Source organism: Akebia trifoliata, chromosome 11, assembly GCF_017979445.1.
Source record: "Akebia trifoliata isolate Shusen 1 chromosome 11, ASM1797944v1, whole genome shotgun sequence".
Classification (NCBI taxonomy): Eukaryota; Viridiplantae; Streptophyta; class Magnoliopsida; order Ranunculales; family Lardizabalaceae; genus Akebia; species Akebia trifoliata.
The window spans coordinates 49,140,128-49,154,474 of NC_141385.1; the positions used below are offsets into that span (position 1 = coordinate 49,140,128).

Below are 14,347 nucleotides of genomic sequence, written 5' to 3' on the forward strand. Positions count from 1 at the left end.
TCAGATTTGTCTTTTGGGGTAAATAATTGTCAACTAAAAATGAAGTACAGAATGCAAGAACTTGAGGATGCACCTCTCTTCTAACGTATCTCCTTGGACAGATCTGAGAGGTCTAGACCTACAAACTGGTTCCTTCACCTTAAGGCAAATTAAAGCTGCCACAAACAACTTTGATGTTGAAAACAAGATTGGAGAAGGTGGTTTTGGTCCAGTTTACAAGGTATTGTATATAGAAATCATTTTTTCAAAATGATGACCACGCTAGTTTATTTGTTGAAATTACAAAATCATCATTTAAATCTTCAATGAGATAAGGATTTTATGCAAATTCAAAATCACTTAATTAGTATTTCAGATTAAAAAAAATACTCTTGCAAAAGTTAGATTATGTATTTAAATTTTTTAAAATAATTATTAAAAAATTAATCTATTTTTGTAATAATTGTGTCTTTGCACACTAGTGGTTATATAATTGAAACTTTACTTTCTTACTCAAATACAGGGTCATCTATCAGATGGTACTATAATTGCGGTGTGTGAAACAACTTTCTTCCAAATCAAAGCAAGGAAACCGTGAATTTGTTAATGAGATTGGCATGATTTCTGCTCTTCAACATCCCAATCTTGTAAGGCTTTATGGATGTTGTATTGAAGGAAAACAATTGTTGCTAATATATGAATACATGGAAAATAACTGTCTAGCCCGTGCTTTGTTTGGTAAGTGCAACATCATTTGCTCTTCACTAATTTGTTCCAAGTAGTAGGATAGGTAATATTGTTTAGACTGGTATCTTTAATTTTTGTTGATCTGATGATCTAAAGGTTCCGAAGAATGTCAATTGAAATTGGATTGGCCTACAAGGCACAAGATTTGTGTTGGTATAGCAAGAGGTCTTACTTATCTCCATGAAGAATCAACACTGAAGATTGTTCACAGAGACATCAAAGCTACTAATGTACTGCTTGATAAGGATCTTGAACCCAAGATATCTGACTTTGGTTTGGCCAAACTTGATGAAGAGGATAACACCCATATCAGCACTCGAATTGCTGGAACTCTGTGAGGCACCGCGCTTAAATTGCTCTTAATTTATTCTGATTTATAGCCTTTATGTTTATTTATCTACCTTAAAGCCTCTTCAAGTATATGTATTCATAATTTTATGTTCTACCCAAAAAGAGCTATAGATTTTTTTTTTCCCTTTCTACAAGTTCAAGAACTTCAACCTGTTATCATTTTTGGGGTTGGCTTAACAAATCATGTTCCTTCATTCAAGTCTATCTGAAGGGATGTCTTCTATTATTTGAAGTATCTTCAAATCAAACTCGCTACCTCAGTCCATGTTTTTTTTTTATCTTTTTATTTTAAAACCTTCAGCTTGCATGTTCCTTTGGCCCCAAATCTTTGGGATAAGGCTTCTATGATGATGATGAATGTAAAAGATCCTTCTTATTGGGGCTGTTATCTGTCTTCGTTACACATAATTAGATCATCTCAATCAACTTTCTCTTAGTTTGTCACGAATTGGGGCTATTACCACATTTTCACAAATGCACTCATTTCTAACTTATTTTTTCTTTTTAAGTCTTTCCACTCATCTTCTGAACATCATCAACTCTATTATGCTAAATCTATAAGTGTGTTCCTCGAGTACCCAAAATTTGGCTCCAAAAACATAGTTGGCCTTCATTGTTGCCTTATAAAAATTTTCTTTTTATTTGACTGGGATGTATCTATCATGTATAATTCCAAAAGTCATCTACACATTGGCCTTCCAACTCTAATTCTATCGGCCACATCCTCAATCTCTCCATCTTTACGGAACTTTGACCCATTCTAAGGGTAACCAGACACGATAATTTTATTGGTTGAAGCACACATATTACAACTATTATAACTAGCTCCTCCCTCATGCACACCAAATGTGACATGTGATAATCTTGATTTTTGCAGTGGATATATGGCCCCAGAGTACGCTTTGAGAGGTTACCTTACCGACAAAGCAGACGTCTACAGTTTTGGAGTTGTTGCCTTGGAAATCGTCAGTGGGAGGAGCAATATAAGTTCTATGTCGAAAGCAGACGGCATTTATCTTCTCGATTGGGTAATTTAGATCTATAATCCCACCTTAATATAATTTTTGCTTATAGTTAAGGAACTTTATGTGCTTGAACTTGATTTCCTGATATTCAAATCATTTACCACTACCCTTTTTTTTAAGGCATTGGTTCTAAAGGAGAGAGGAAATTTAATGGAGTTGGTGGATCCAAGGTTGGGATCTGAATTCAACAAGGAAGAGGTCTTGGTTGTGATTAATGTGGCTCTCTTATGCACTAATGCCTCTTCGATACATAGGCCTACGATGTCTGTGGTGGTGAGCATGCTCCAAGGTAGAACCATTGTTGAAGAGTTAGTTTCTGATCCAAGTATCTCTGGTGATGATTCAAAATTTGATGCCATCAGAAACCATTTTCAACAAAACCAAAGTCCGAGCATGAGTGAGAGTCAGTCCCAGAGAATGTTAGATGGTCCGTGGACTGGGTCTTCCTCGTCGGCCAAAGATCTCTACCCCTTCAACCCAGATTCTAGTTATTGGAATTACTGAATATAGAGCTGTGAAAACTATTTTGATCGTCTTTTTTTTTACATGTATACATAAATGTGTATTTTATCCTTTTCATTATGATGATTGTTGCTCAACGTTAATGCATGTTTATGAAAAGAAAGCTTTTATTTGAATAAAAGAAGAGAGTTACTATTGCCACACCAACTTGTACTATTGCCTCACCAAGTGCAATTCTTTGGTGATTTACATAGGAAATGGTGTTGCATTAGTAAAAGTTTGTGTGGCAGTAGCAGCTCTCTTATTTGAAACCAATGGATCAACCATTGGAACTGATCGAGTCTATGAACCATGACTTGTAATTCTAAAGAAAATTTAGTCAAAAAAAATCTGCCACGACTATTTCTCTTTCTTGATATTTAAACCATCTTAAATTGAATGGTTATTTTAAATGCATCTTTAACTTGTGCCATTGATAAAACTCAAAATCTATTAAAGGCTTGAGTAACCTAAAATGGCATGATACCCGTAACTTTCTCTTTTTTGGGGATGTTATTAGTTTTAGTCAAATTATCAGTTATTAAAGAATATTTTATTTAAAGAAATTTATTTTTTTAAATCTTATATTATATATTTATTTATTATATATTAATATTTTAAGATCTCATTATATTTTTTTTCGTATATATATATATATTACGAATGCTAACGTCCAATATCTTATGGGGATGTTAGTATTCTCCAATACTTTTGTTTTTCAATAATACCTTTATTCATTTTATCTTTTAGTGAAAAAGATAAGGGTATATTGATTTTTTTTTCATAATAAATATTTATTTGCATTGATTGTCAAATCATTTATTGCAAACGATATATTTAATTCTAAAGAATAAATGCTCTTAACATTTTTTATGTGAGAGATATGTATTTATTATATAAATAAATATTTATTATATAAAAAGATTAATATATCTTTATCTTTTTTCACTAAAAGACAAAATAAATAGAGGTATTATTGAAAAACAAAAGTGTTGGAGAATGTTAATGTCCCCATGAGGTCTTGGACATTAGCATTCCTCATATATATAATAATTAGAAATCAATCTGACCAAGTTGGATTCCGGTCCTATCATTTAAGAAAATTTTCGATTTGATTATTGATCCAATTTTTAAAACATAACTTTGTTGTTGTTGGTTTCAAAGCATTTTAGTAATGGGTTTTTTTTTATATTGTATATATATATATTTTATGATGTTGGCCAGACCCATGGGCCCGTGGGCTCGACTAGCTAGGGAATTTGTGTTATACTCTACGCAAACTTAGAAGTCGGCAAGTTTTAAAACTATGTAAATTAGTTATTGCACCCTATATATGTTGGGACTTCTTTTTAAATTCAACCTGATTTTTGGATGGTATTTGGCCATCTAAGCAAACTTTTTTTCTTTTTTAATGTTCTTTCATCCTCATCTCTACTATCATGTTTTTAAAATATCTAAATTGCGCTTTTCTCATCTTCTTCAGACACTTGAGTTTTTTAGTAGAAATTGTAATTTATTTCTACAATTTATTTATATTTTATTTTTTTATGGTGAATGACATATGGAGAATGATATTCTCGTCATTTAAAACATTTAGATGTGTTTTTTTATTCAAAATGTTCAAATACATAACATGCCAAAATACTCAAATATAATATATGTCGGGCACTTTGCAAGTATATTGATCAGCATTATAAATAAGAGTATAATATAAAAAGATTTGTAATTTTTTTTTTCATTTTTTTTTTCTTATTTTACTGAATTGATGTTAACTTGATGTCATAATACAATAACATGCTCTCAAAGACAAACAATCAAATTGAAGGAGGTAGGTTTGAAACGGTCCGGATATGAGTATGTCCATATGTATATTTGAATTTTTTATTCAGATTTATATTCGAATCTGAATCGGATCCTACTAATTAAAATCATATCCGAATCATTTTACTTTTATCAAATCCATGTTCAGATCCGATCGAATTAATTGATTCGGGTCAAGTAATGTCAAACCATTTAAGGTTATGTTAAATAAAATAATTAAAATGTGGGCACATGGTGACTTGAACTCAAGACCTCTCCATTTTAAAGAGAAATTGTGACCACTACACCCAAATATTATTGATTGATGGAAAATAACTTAAAAAATACAACAATACAATTTGCAAAGTAATATATCATTTAGTTCCTAACGGATATAGGAATGAATCCGCATCCAACCTGAATCAAGAGAGTAATTCAGATATACTTAATGGGACTAGACTTGCTAAATTCAGATTTGGTGCACTTTGGATTTCTGTGAAATCCATCTCATTTTAAGCCCTCGGTGGGACAAGTATTTTGGACTCACAACATCCATCAATGGACAATTCACTCATTGATGCAGTTTTGTTGTCCCATAAGTCCCCCATCATGTTGGGACGTTACAAGAGAGTGCTGAGAGCAATAATTAGTTCGGTTAGGTTGCCTTTTCAATACTAAATGGACGGCAACAAATGGGTCGAGTCATCATAATTCAGATATTAATCCAACCTCCAAGTCTCTTCCACTCGTCTCTTCTTCTCTTTTCTTATCTTCTCTTTCAACACTAACAATTCTCTCACACAAAGTACGAAGTTAGAATCCGACGGTCAGTGATTGCTTCAAAGCTTTGGTAGCTAACAATGGACACAGGTCGATTTTTCTGTATTTGGATCGTTGGGTTCATTAACTTCATATCACTCACATTCGGAGCTGCTCTTCTTCCATATTATGAAGGTAAGGACAAGTTTTCTCTTGTGTAAAATCTCTCCCAACATGGTTTCAAATCTCGTCCAAGATTGAGATGACTCGTGCGAGTCATCTCGATACTTCTCATCAAAGAGAAATAGATAAAGAGTCTCAAGCCCGTGGAATCTTGTGAGATAAACGAGATGACTCATTCGAGTAAGTAAAACTCGGCTGAATCAACTGGGATTTTGGATATTTTTATTAAAATATTCCAATTTTTAAGACTTTAAATATATATTATCTAAATAAAGTATGTTGATATTGTTATTCGTTACCTAACACTTGAACTTCAAATCTTTTAGTCGAACTGACGAAGTTGCTGCTAATAAAGCAACAAGTGAAGGTGCCTAAATAAAATGTGATTTCATGATTAAAAATCTTCTAATCAACCTTATTTTATAAAATTATAATTATTTTTATATAAATACATATAAATAAATAATTATAAATTTAGTTAAATGAACTAGTCTTAAATGAGCTCATCCATGAACGACAACATAGCAAAATTTAAAACCATACTCCCTACCAATGTTGTGGGTATTTTTGGTATTTCATACATAGAGGTAGTAGAAGTTATAATAAATTAATAACTGAAATACCACTGATTTTTTGCTCATAGCCCAACAATTGTTTGACATGTGGCGCAAATGACATCAACAATGGAGAGAAAATATATATCTCGTGTTCACATGTCTTGAGATGAGACCACATGTAATATCACATTGTCAACCTAACATTATAACCTCCTAGCTGGGTGTCAATGGGTTGGTTCCGGTTCAGTTTTTAAGGAACTTAGAACTATAACTATTATATTTAGTTTGGTTCTTGTCGATTTTGGGTCAGATTCCAATATAAATGGAATCGAAACTGGAATTAGTAAAAATTATAGGTACTATGGAGGGATAAAATCATCTCCTATCTAGACTGTTCACTCGCATCATTAACACACATCCCAAGGCAGACACCTGGCATTATTTGAAGATGATTCTATCTTGTTAAGAAAGAATTCCAATTTAAGAGAATTATTCTCATTTTATGTAATTACTAATTTGGATAAGGATTAATTGGGTCAATTATAATTTAAATAAGATTATAATTCTTTTTAGAATTTTTCTATTTAAAGAGGACTAAGACTTATTTGGTGATGAAGTTAAGAACATGATATGGCTAAGAGGGGACCATTGCTAAAATCAGGTTCTTGTGACTTTTATTTAATTACATGCCACAAACAGAGGATTGCTTGTAGGTGGTAAAGCTAAGACCATGATATAACCAAGATGACTTTTCTATGATCAAGTTCATGTGATTCTAATTGTCACAAGCCACAAGCAGAGTTATGATTTATGTGGTGGTATGACAAGTTTTCATTATGAGGTAAAGTGTGATCCTTGGGGCTTATGCATAAAAAGGAATCGCAAATAAATAAAATCAGATTTATATATGATAAAGAGGCAACGTACAACCAGGTTTGTCTTCTTCTTCTTCTTTCTCTCTCTCTCTCTCTCTCATATATCTCTTCTTCTTGTTGTTCTTTGCATGTAGAAAGGTTTCAATTAGGATTTTAAACTTTGATCTTACTTACTTTTTTACCCTAACATTTCCAATCAAGTCGAAGTTGTTCACATGAGAAAGTTCTCTTCAGTAGGTATAGGTATCTACCAAATCTATTTTATAAGGTTTGGTAGTTACCTATTGAATTAGTTTTGTAATGTTCGGTGTAAAATTTTGTTCGTAAGTACTTACCGAATTTTATAAAATAAATTATGTTTGAATCTACCAAACAAAATCTGTCAAAAAATCTCTGAATTCTTTGACTTCGACTTAAAATCATCATTTTGAGGTTTTAATACTGATTTTTCATCTTGCTTTCTAATTAAATGCAAAAAAGTAATAGAAATAAGGTAACTTAAAAAACTTAATCTCCATTTATTTAACCTATTCAAACTCTCACAAAACTCAAAAGGAGATGAACAGAAAGAAGAAGAAGAAGAGAAAAAAAGAAATGAAGGAATAATAAGAATTGGGTTTGGGGTTTTTTGTTTGATAGGTGATGGTGTGTACAATAAGCCAAAACGAAAAGGTAAAATGATAATTTGATTTTTTTTTACAAGAGTCAATTAATTATGTGCAAATACACCAACTCTTTTGAATATGGGTATTTGTGTAATTGGTGTACTTTTCAAAGAATTTTAGGTCCAATGATATTTTGTTATTCCAGAATGATTAATTGCAAGTATTTTATTGGGGAGTTGCTAAAGACATTTGCTAAGCTCTCAAATTTGAAACAAATGTGTGTGTGTGTGTGTGTGTGTGTGTGTGTGTGTGTGTGTGAAATTGCATCTTGAATTTTGTGGATGATGTTTATTACATTAAAACATATTTAATCTTATATCGTAATGCTAACATGATCTTAACTTTTTCCTAATTGGGAAGTGGAGTTGTTCCATGCTTCTAGAATTTCCATTGTCCATGGAGTAAGTCTAACGTTGTTTTCTTCTTCTTTTTTCGTGTGTGTGTGGTGGGGGGGGATTGGATTTACTTTTATCCTTCTATGCAATTCAATTTGTTTTGAGTTACGTATTTAGTGTCTTTCATAATTGAATAATCAATCAGATGTTATATACGAGACAATCAATTTTCAAGTCCAGCAAGCCAATTTAAGTTGGATTTTTACAAAGAATACATAATGAAAACTAGAAAACAATATAAATTGATGACCTACATGATGGGAATTGAAAGTACTTCTGAAAACAATATAAATTGATGACCTACATGATGGGAATTGAAAGTACCCCTGTACCTCTAGGAATTGAAAAATACTACAATGGATTTAAATGTTGACCTTAGTTTTATTTTCCTAAAAGTGTCGTGGTCATAGTTTATTGAGAGAATTGCTGGAACTATGTGAGACACCATGCTTGCATTACTCTTAATATATTCTGACTTCTAGCCTTTAGTTTTATATATTCCTCTACCATAAAGCCTCTTCTAGTTAAATATTGTCATAATTTTATCTTTTTTGCCTTTATAGTTGTCTCGAAAATTTCATTTAAATTTGATTGGGATTGTGTTGAACATATATCATTCCAAAGTCCCTTCATTTTAACACCCCAACTATAATTCAATGGGTTTCATTCTTAATAAGTAATAATCTCAATTATATTGCTTCAGTGGATATGGCACCAAAGTATGCTTTAATTTGAGAGGTCATCTGACTAACAAAGCAGATGTCTACAGTTTTGGAGTTGTTGCCTTGGAAATTGTCAGTGGGAGGAGCAATTCAAGTTATAGATCAAAAGATGGCGTTTATCTTCTCGATTGGGTAAATTTAGAACTATAATCCCATTGTTATATATATTCTTATATTTAATGAGCTTTACGTGATTGGGGTTGATTTCCTAATAAGCAACTCATTTACCACTTTTTTTTAGAGGCATTGATTCTAAAGGAGAAAAGAACTTTAATGGAGTTGGTGGATTCGAGATTGGAATCTGAGTTCAACAAGGAAGAGGTCTTGATGATGATTAATGTGGCACTCTTATGCACTAATACATCTTCGACACTTAAGGCCTACAATGTCTACGGTGGTGAGCATTCTCAAGGGTCGAACCATTGTTCAAGAGTTGGTTTCTGATCCAAGTATCTCGAGTTACGACTTGAAACTGGAGGCCATCTGGAACCATTTTCAACTAAACCAATATTCGAGCCTGAGTGATAACCAGACCCAGACTATGCTAGATGGGCTGTGGACTGGATCTTCCACATCGGCCAAAGATGTCAACCCTTTCAATCTGGCTTCTAGTTATTGGAATAGTTGATAATAGAGCAGTGTAGACTATTTTCAATTTTTTTTTTTAATTGCAGACGGGCATATTTGTCACAGAATGTGAAAAAAACTCAAATTTGACGGCCTTAGGCCATCAAATTTTATAAAATTCAACGGACTAAGGGGTCGAATTAGGATCAAATTTTTTTTTTCAATAGGTCAAAACTATCAAATTAATGAAAGATGGGAGAAATTCAACAATTCTAAACCATCAAACCTAGGAGCATCAAGAGTCCTAAACTGTCAAAATTCAATTTTCTAAAATTCTTGGGCCTTGGCCCGTTAATTTTTTCTATCGAATTTTCCAATTTTCACGTAGTGTCATTTCTACTATGATTTACATTGCTCAATATTGATGTTTGTTTACGAAAACTAAGATTCTATTTGAATAAAAGAAACATGGGGTGTGCTTGCAGGTTTGAAACATTTTGATCTTTAAAATGTACCACATTGAAATATTTGTGATCAAAGAAAAAAAAATTCACTTTACAATTACCATTGTCCAATCATAAAATGAAATGCTTAAAGAGATATTGAGTACCCTTGAAAAATTCATTGAATACTGCCTACCAACCATTGAAAACTCTTTACAACTATTTGTAGGTCCATATATATATATATATATATATATATATATATATAAACAAAATTAATTTGATAAGTGACAGATAGCCGCCCGAAACAACGATTATACCGTGGGTTAAGGTAATAAAATTCAACCCTGAGGAGGCTAAGGTTGTCGTGTCAATCCCATCAACTTAAGAAGTGACCCACCATATTCTCGCATGACATTAGACAATTGTTTGAAAATTAAATGGGTTTGGTTTGGATCAGATCACTATTATTCAGATATGAATCCAACCTTGAGAATTGAGTCAGTCACCTGTTTCGGGACTTGGCATGAAATCATATCCCTCAATCCAGACTTGACTCACATTGCGAGGTTTTCTCAAGAGATCTCTTCTAATAATCTCACGTAAGGAATAGGTTCCGATCCAAAACGGATTGTGATGAAACTTTTCGGGTGAGGTTTACCAAAACTTTGGTGAAGATTTGAGGTATTCCTTATGTTTTTAAGCTAATATTGACAGCCTTCTTCAATTTTTGAATGTTAAATGACTTGAATGCCATTATCTCTATCTATTTCAACCATCAAATTTGAAGATATGATAAGAATTTTTTGTTCATATAAAAATCAATTCGAGATATCACAGAATCTTATATAAATGACATAACACGAAATCTAAGAAGAATAATTTTGTAAATTGGGGCTCTTCTGATCTGAAATTCTATGAAATCCAGCTTGATTTATATATATATATATATATATATATATATATATATATATATATATATATAAAGAATGTACAATTTTGCATTGAAAATATAGGATCTTTATAGGTTGAATTTCAAAAGAATACAATAAAGAATCATAATAATTTGACACTTTTTTTAGATACCCCTTGTACGCCCTCACAATAAAATCATTTATCCTTTGTTTTGGGATACACAAGAAAAAGATTTGTGATTTTGTAACTGCCATGTTGGGAAACATATGAAAAAAGAGTGTGAGAGTATCATTAATCTTCTGTAAATGTTGAAGAGTGCAATGATGATTGGTCTTGAAGAGAAGAAAAATCAAGCATTTTTTTTTCTTTCTCTTTTTCTAGAGGTTGAAGATGAGGGCAGTTAAATCATTTAGCCCCGAGTAAACCAAAGAAGACTGAGTTCAAGGGTAAAATATTAACCAAACCATGAAGGGATGTGTCCAAATCACCCAAATAAAAATATTAGCTCAACACTTTATTATCGAGAAATAAGTGAAGGGATACGTACAATATTAACCAAAACATGAAGGGATATGTCCAAATCACCCAAATAAAAATATTAACTCGAACACTTTATTGTCGAGAAATAAGTGAAGGACAACTAGAAGTATAATGGCGTACACCTGACGGGATGAAGCCTCCACCACTTCTTCTTCCTTCTCCTCCTCTCTTCCATTCTCCATTAAAAATCTTTCCACAGCTTCAAACCCGTTTAGTAACACAACCTCTAAGCTCACCATCAGAATCCAACGGATACAATTACATCATCATCAAAATTCTGTTCAGTTGATGAAAGATCTCGAAATCTAACGATCCAAAAGGAAAAGCCAGGAAGTTAACGATGCTAGTTGGGTGGATTTTCTGTATTTGGGTTATCGGGTTCGGTTACTTCATATCACTTTCATTCGGAGCGACTCTTCTTCCTCATTATGAAGGTAAGGCTTTTTTTTTTTTTTCCTTGCCTAAGACCTCCCACCAGTGATGTGGGTATTTTCGGTATTTCATAAAATGCTTCAGTCTACTAATCTACCTGACGAAACAAATGTGTGGTGCGTGGTTCAAGATTTAGTGACTAAAATACCCTTTTGGGTCTCCTGTAATTAGGGGTGTTACAGTCTTTTGGAATTTTTTTTTTTTTTTTGTACAGTGGAGGCTTTAAAAGAAGTAGGGAAGAGGTTAGGGAAGACGGACTGGAACTTCGGCGTGGACCCATGTAGCGGAGAGTCGGGTTGGATGACGTTAAATCCGGACCCAGGATCCGAAAATGCCGTCAAATGCAACTGTTCTTTCGCTAACGGCACCGTTTGCCACGTTATCAGCATGTAGGTCACACTAACACACCGATCCGTTCTTTTTAAGTTTTCGCAAATGTTGATCTTTTTGTAGGGAAACGGCGTCGTCTTCGTTACTCTATGAATTCTTCTAGAGTGAAACGACGTTGGACCATGAGTCTCCAACGAAAGGCTGAGGTGGGGAAGAGAAATATATAGATTTTTGTAGGGAAACGGCGTCGTCTTCGTTAGTTTCTATGAGAGTGATTTTTCTTTGCTCACAGTACTCCCAGACTCCCCGTTACGTGTCACGCCAGCATAGGAAGGATAGTTTTGTAACTAACAAGGGTAACTCTGCAAATTGAGATGTCATTCAATACACGCCGGATTCTCTGAGGACTGTGAGCAAATTTATTTTTGGTTTCTCTAGAGTGCCACTGCATCACAGACTCTCCGTGCATGACACATGGAGCCTTAACAGAGTTTTAGTAAATGAGAGATTTTCTAAATACACGAAGGCTCATGTGATTTGGTTGATCCGGAATAGTGAGATCTGTGAAGAAAAAGTTCGTGAGCAAATAATTTTACCACAAACTTCCATCTCAGTCATTTGTTGGACACTATAAATGATTAATATACAGTGATTGAAAAAAATTGTTCACGAAGTGACTTCAAAATTTTGGTAGAACCCTTTTCTTTGAATTACACGTGGCATTTCTAAAGAGGTATCCCAAATATTAATGAAAAATATGGGTGTGAAATAAATGAAAAAAGCCATGTGTCATAGTGCGAAGAGAGTTCTATCAAAATTTTGAAGCAGGCTGCCCGCTCCAAGGTCGGACTCATTAAAAGTTGCCAAGTCCGTTAAATTAAGACTAATGATAATCCGACACTCCTTTTTTTAGACACCCCCCAAACGCTCCATGACTTGGTAGTTACAGAATCATAAATCTTTTTCTTGTGTATCTTGAAGTAAATGATCTACAGATATGTGATGGGGGCGTAAGGGGCATCTTAAAAAAGAGCATCAGATTATCACGACTCTTAAATTAATTAAAAGCGTCCACTCCCCATCCAAATCCATCTATTATAATATGTCTTACTATTATAATGAGAGCAAGCAGAGTAGAAGTGGTTCAACACCAAAATTTGAGTGTTCATACATGCCCCCCACTTTTATATTTAAATTTAATATAATTAAGATCATTTTAATATTAAAATACACAAAGAAAATTGTAATCCACAACGACCTAATCACGTTAATTACTTTTCAAAATTACAAAATTTTCTATTTTACTATATAAATTGCTATCAAAATCCCTTTAATAAATATTTTAAATTACAAATAAACCCTTTTGATGCATGTTTTTGCCCTTGCTACCTTTTAGTTCGCTATAACGTTATATTTTACCAAAAGGTGGCATGTGCAAATGCACATTTATCAAAAAGGCTTATTTGTAATTTAAATATTAATTGAAGTGTTTTTTAATATTACATGGTAAAAAAGATATTTTGTAATTTTGAAAACTAAGCAACGTGTGATTACAATTTTTTTAGTTTTTGACCAAAATGACCATCATTATATTGAGGTTAAATATAAAATTGGGGGCATTTATGACCATTCAAATTTTGGTGTCAAACCACTTCAACTCCACCTTCTCTCATTATAATAGTAAATGTGGGGGATCATTTGGATCTTCCACTCCTTTAGATCCACACTACAATTAATGTGACTTTCTGGTATTCTTCTCCAATAACCCTCTAAATTTCAAATCATCTTCTCCATTGAATCTTCTTGTTTTGAATCGTTTTCTTCGTTTGTCTTTACTTGAAAAGACACTAGTGTTATGTTAGCCAATAAGCTTCCGACAATTAAGTTAGTACTTGATAAAAATTATAAAGTAAGAAAAAAATAAGAACACTAGAGTTGTGTGTAAGGCCTCCTCATTTATAAAGTGGACTTATTAATGGCAGTATTAAACTCAGTTGTAACCACTCACTCATGTTATCTAATATTTATGGTAATAGAAACCCGTAATGCTCTAATGGTAATGAAGATCCATTCCTCGTGATTCTTATAACCTATAAAAGAAGATGAGGAGTGACCTTAAATATATAACAACTCCAACTTGGTGATTATTCAATTTCTCGAGTTGACTCAATCGAGTTATATCTGTTTTACCTTGGTCGTAGAGCATGTTGTAATGGCCTTTGCTACATGGATAGTTTTATAGTGACTAGTTATAATACTTTGTTATGTTGCTACTTATGTAACTTTACACAATTCCCGTAGTATGTCATCTCTTTAGAATAATCCAACAATAGGAGAAAAGGTAGAAGTAATATCAATCATTGAGCAAGAGTAGAAAAATGAGAAGTAGTAGTAGCATCAACTACTTAGTAGGAGTAGGAAAAAATATTTTAAAAAAAAAACAGTAACATCAACTACTAAGAAGGAGCATAGAAAGGAGAAAAAACAATAGCAGGAGAAAGAGAAGAAGCAATAGTAATTGTTGATGCTGATAGAATTTGGTTGAATTGCTTTAAGTATTT

At 32.9% G+C, this 14,347-nt stretch overlaps 2 pseudogenes across 2 annotated transcripts in view; both read left to right on the plus strand.

The window, feature by feature from the left end:
* LOC147392358 (putative leucine-rich repeat receptor-like serine/threonine-protein kinase At3g14840) overlaps positions 1-14,347 on the plus strand; it is a 75,175-nt pseudogene that overhangs the window by 11,255 nt on the left and 49,573 nt on the right. Inside the window, exon 19 of the transcript XR_015182652.1 lies at positions 102-220. The product of XR_015182652.1 is annotated as a putative leucine-rich repeat receptor-like serine/threonine-protein kinase At3g14840 (transcript). The remainder of the gene's footprint in view (positions 1-101; positions 221-14,347) is intronic.
* The window catches only part of LOC147392359 (putative leucine-rich repeat receptor-like serine/threonine-protein kinase At3g14840), a 69,977-nt pseudogene continuing 66,792 nt past the window's right edge, over positions 11,163-14,347 (plus strand). Inside the window, exons 1-2 of the transcript XR_015182653.1 lie at positions 11,163-11,458; positions 11,671-11,845. The product of XR_015182653.1 is annotated as a putative leucine-rich repeat receptor-like serine/threonine-protein kinase At3g14840 (transcript). The remainder of the gene's footprint in view (positions 11,459-11,670; positions 11,846-14,347) is intronic.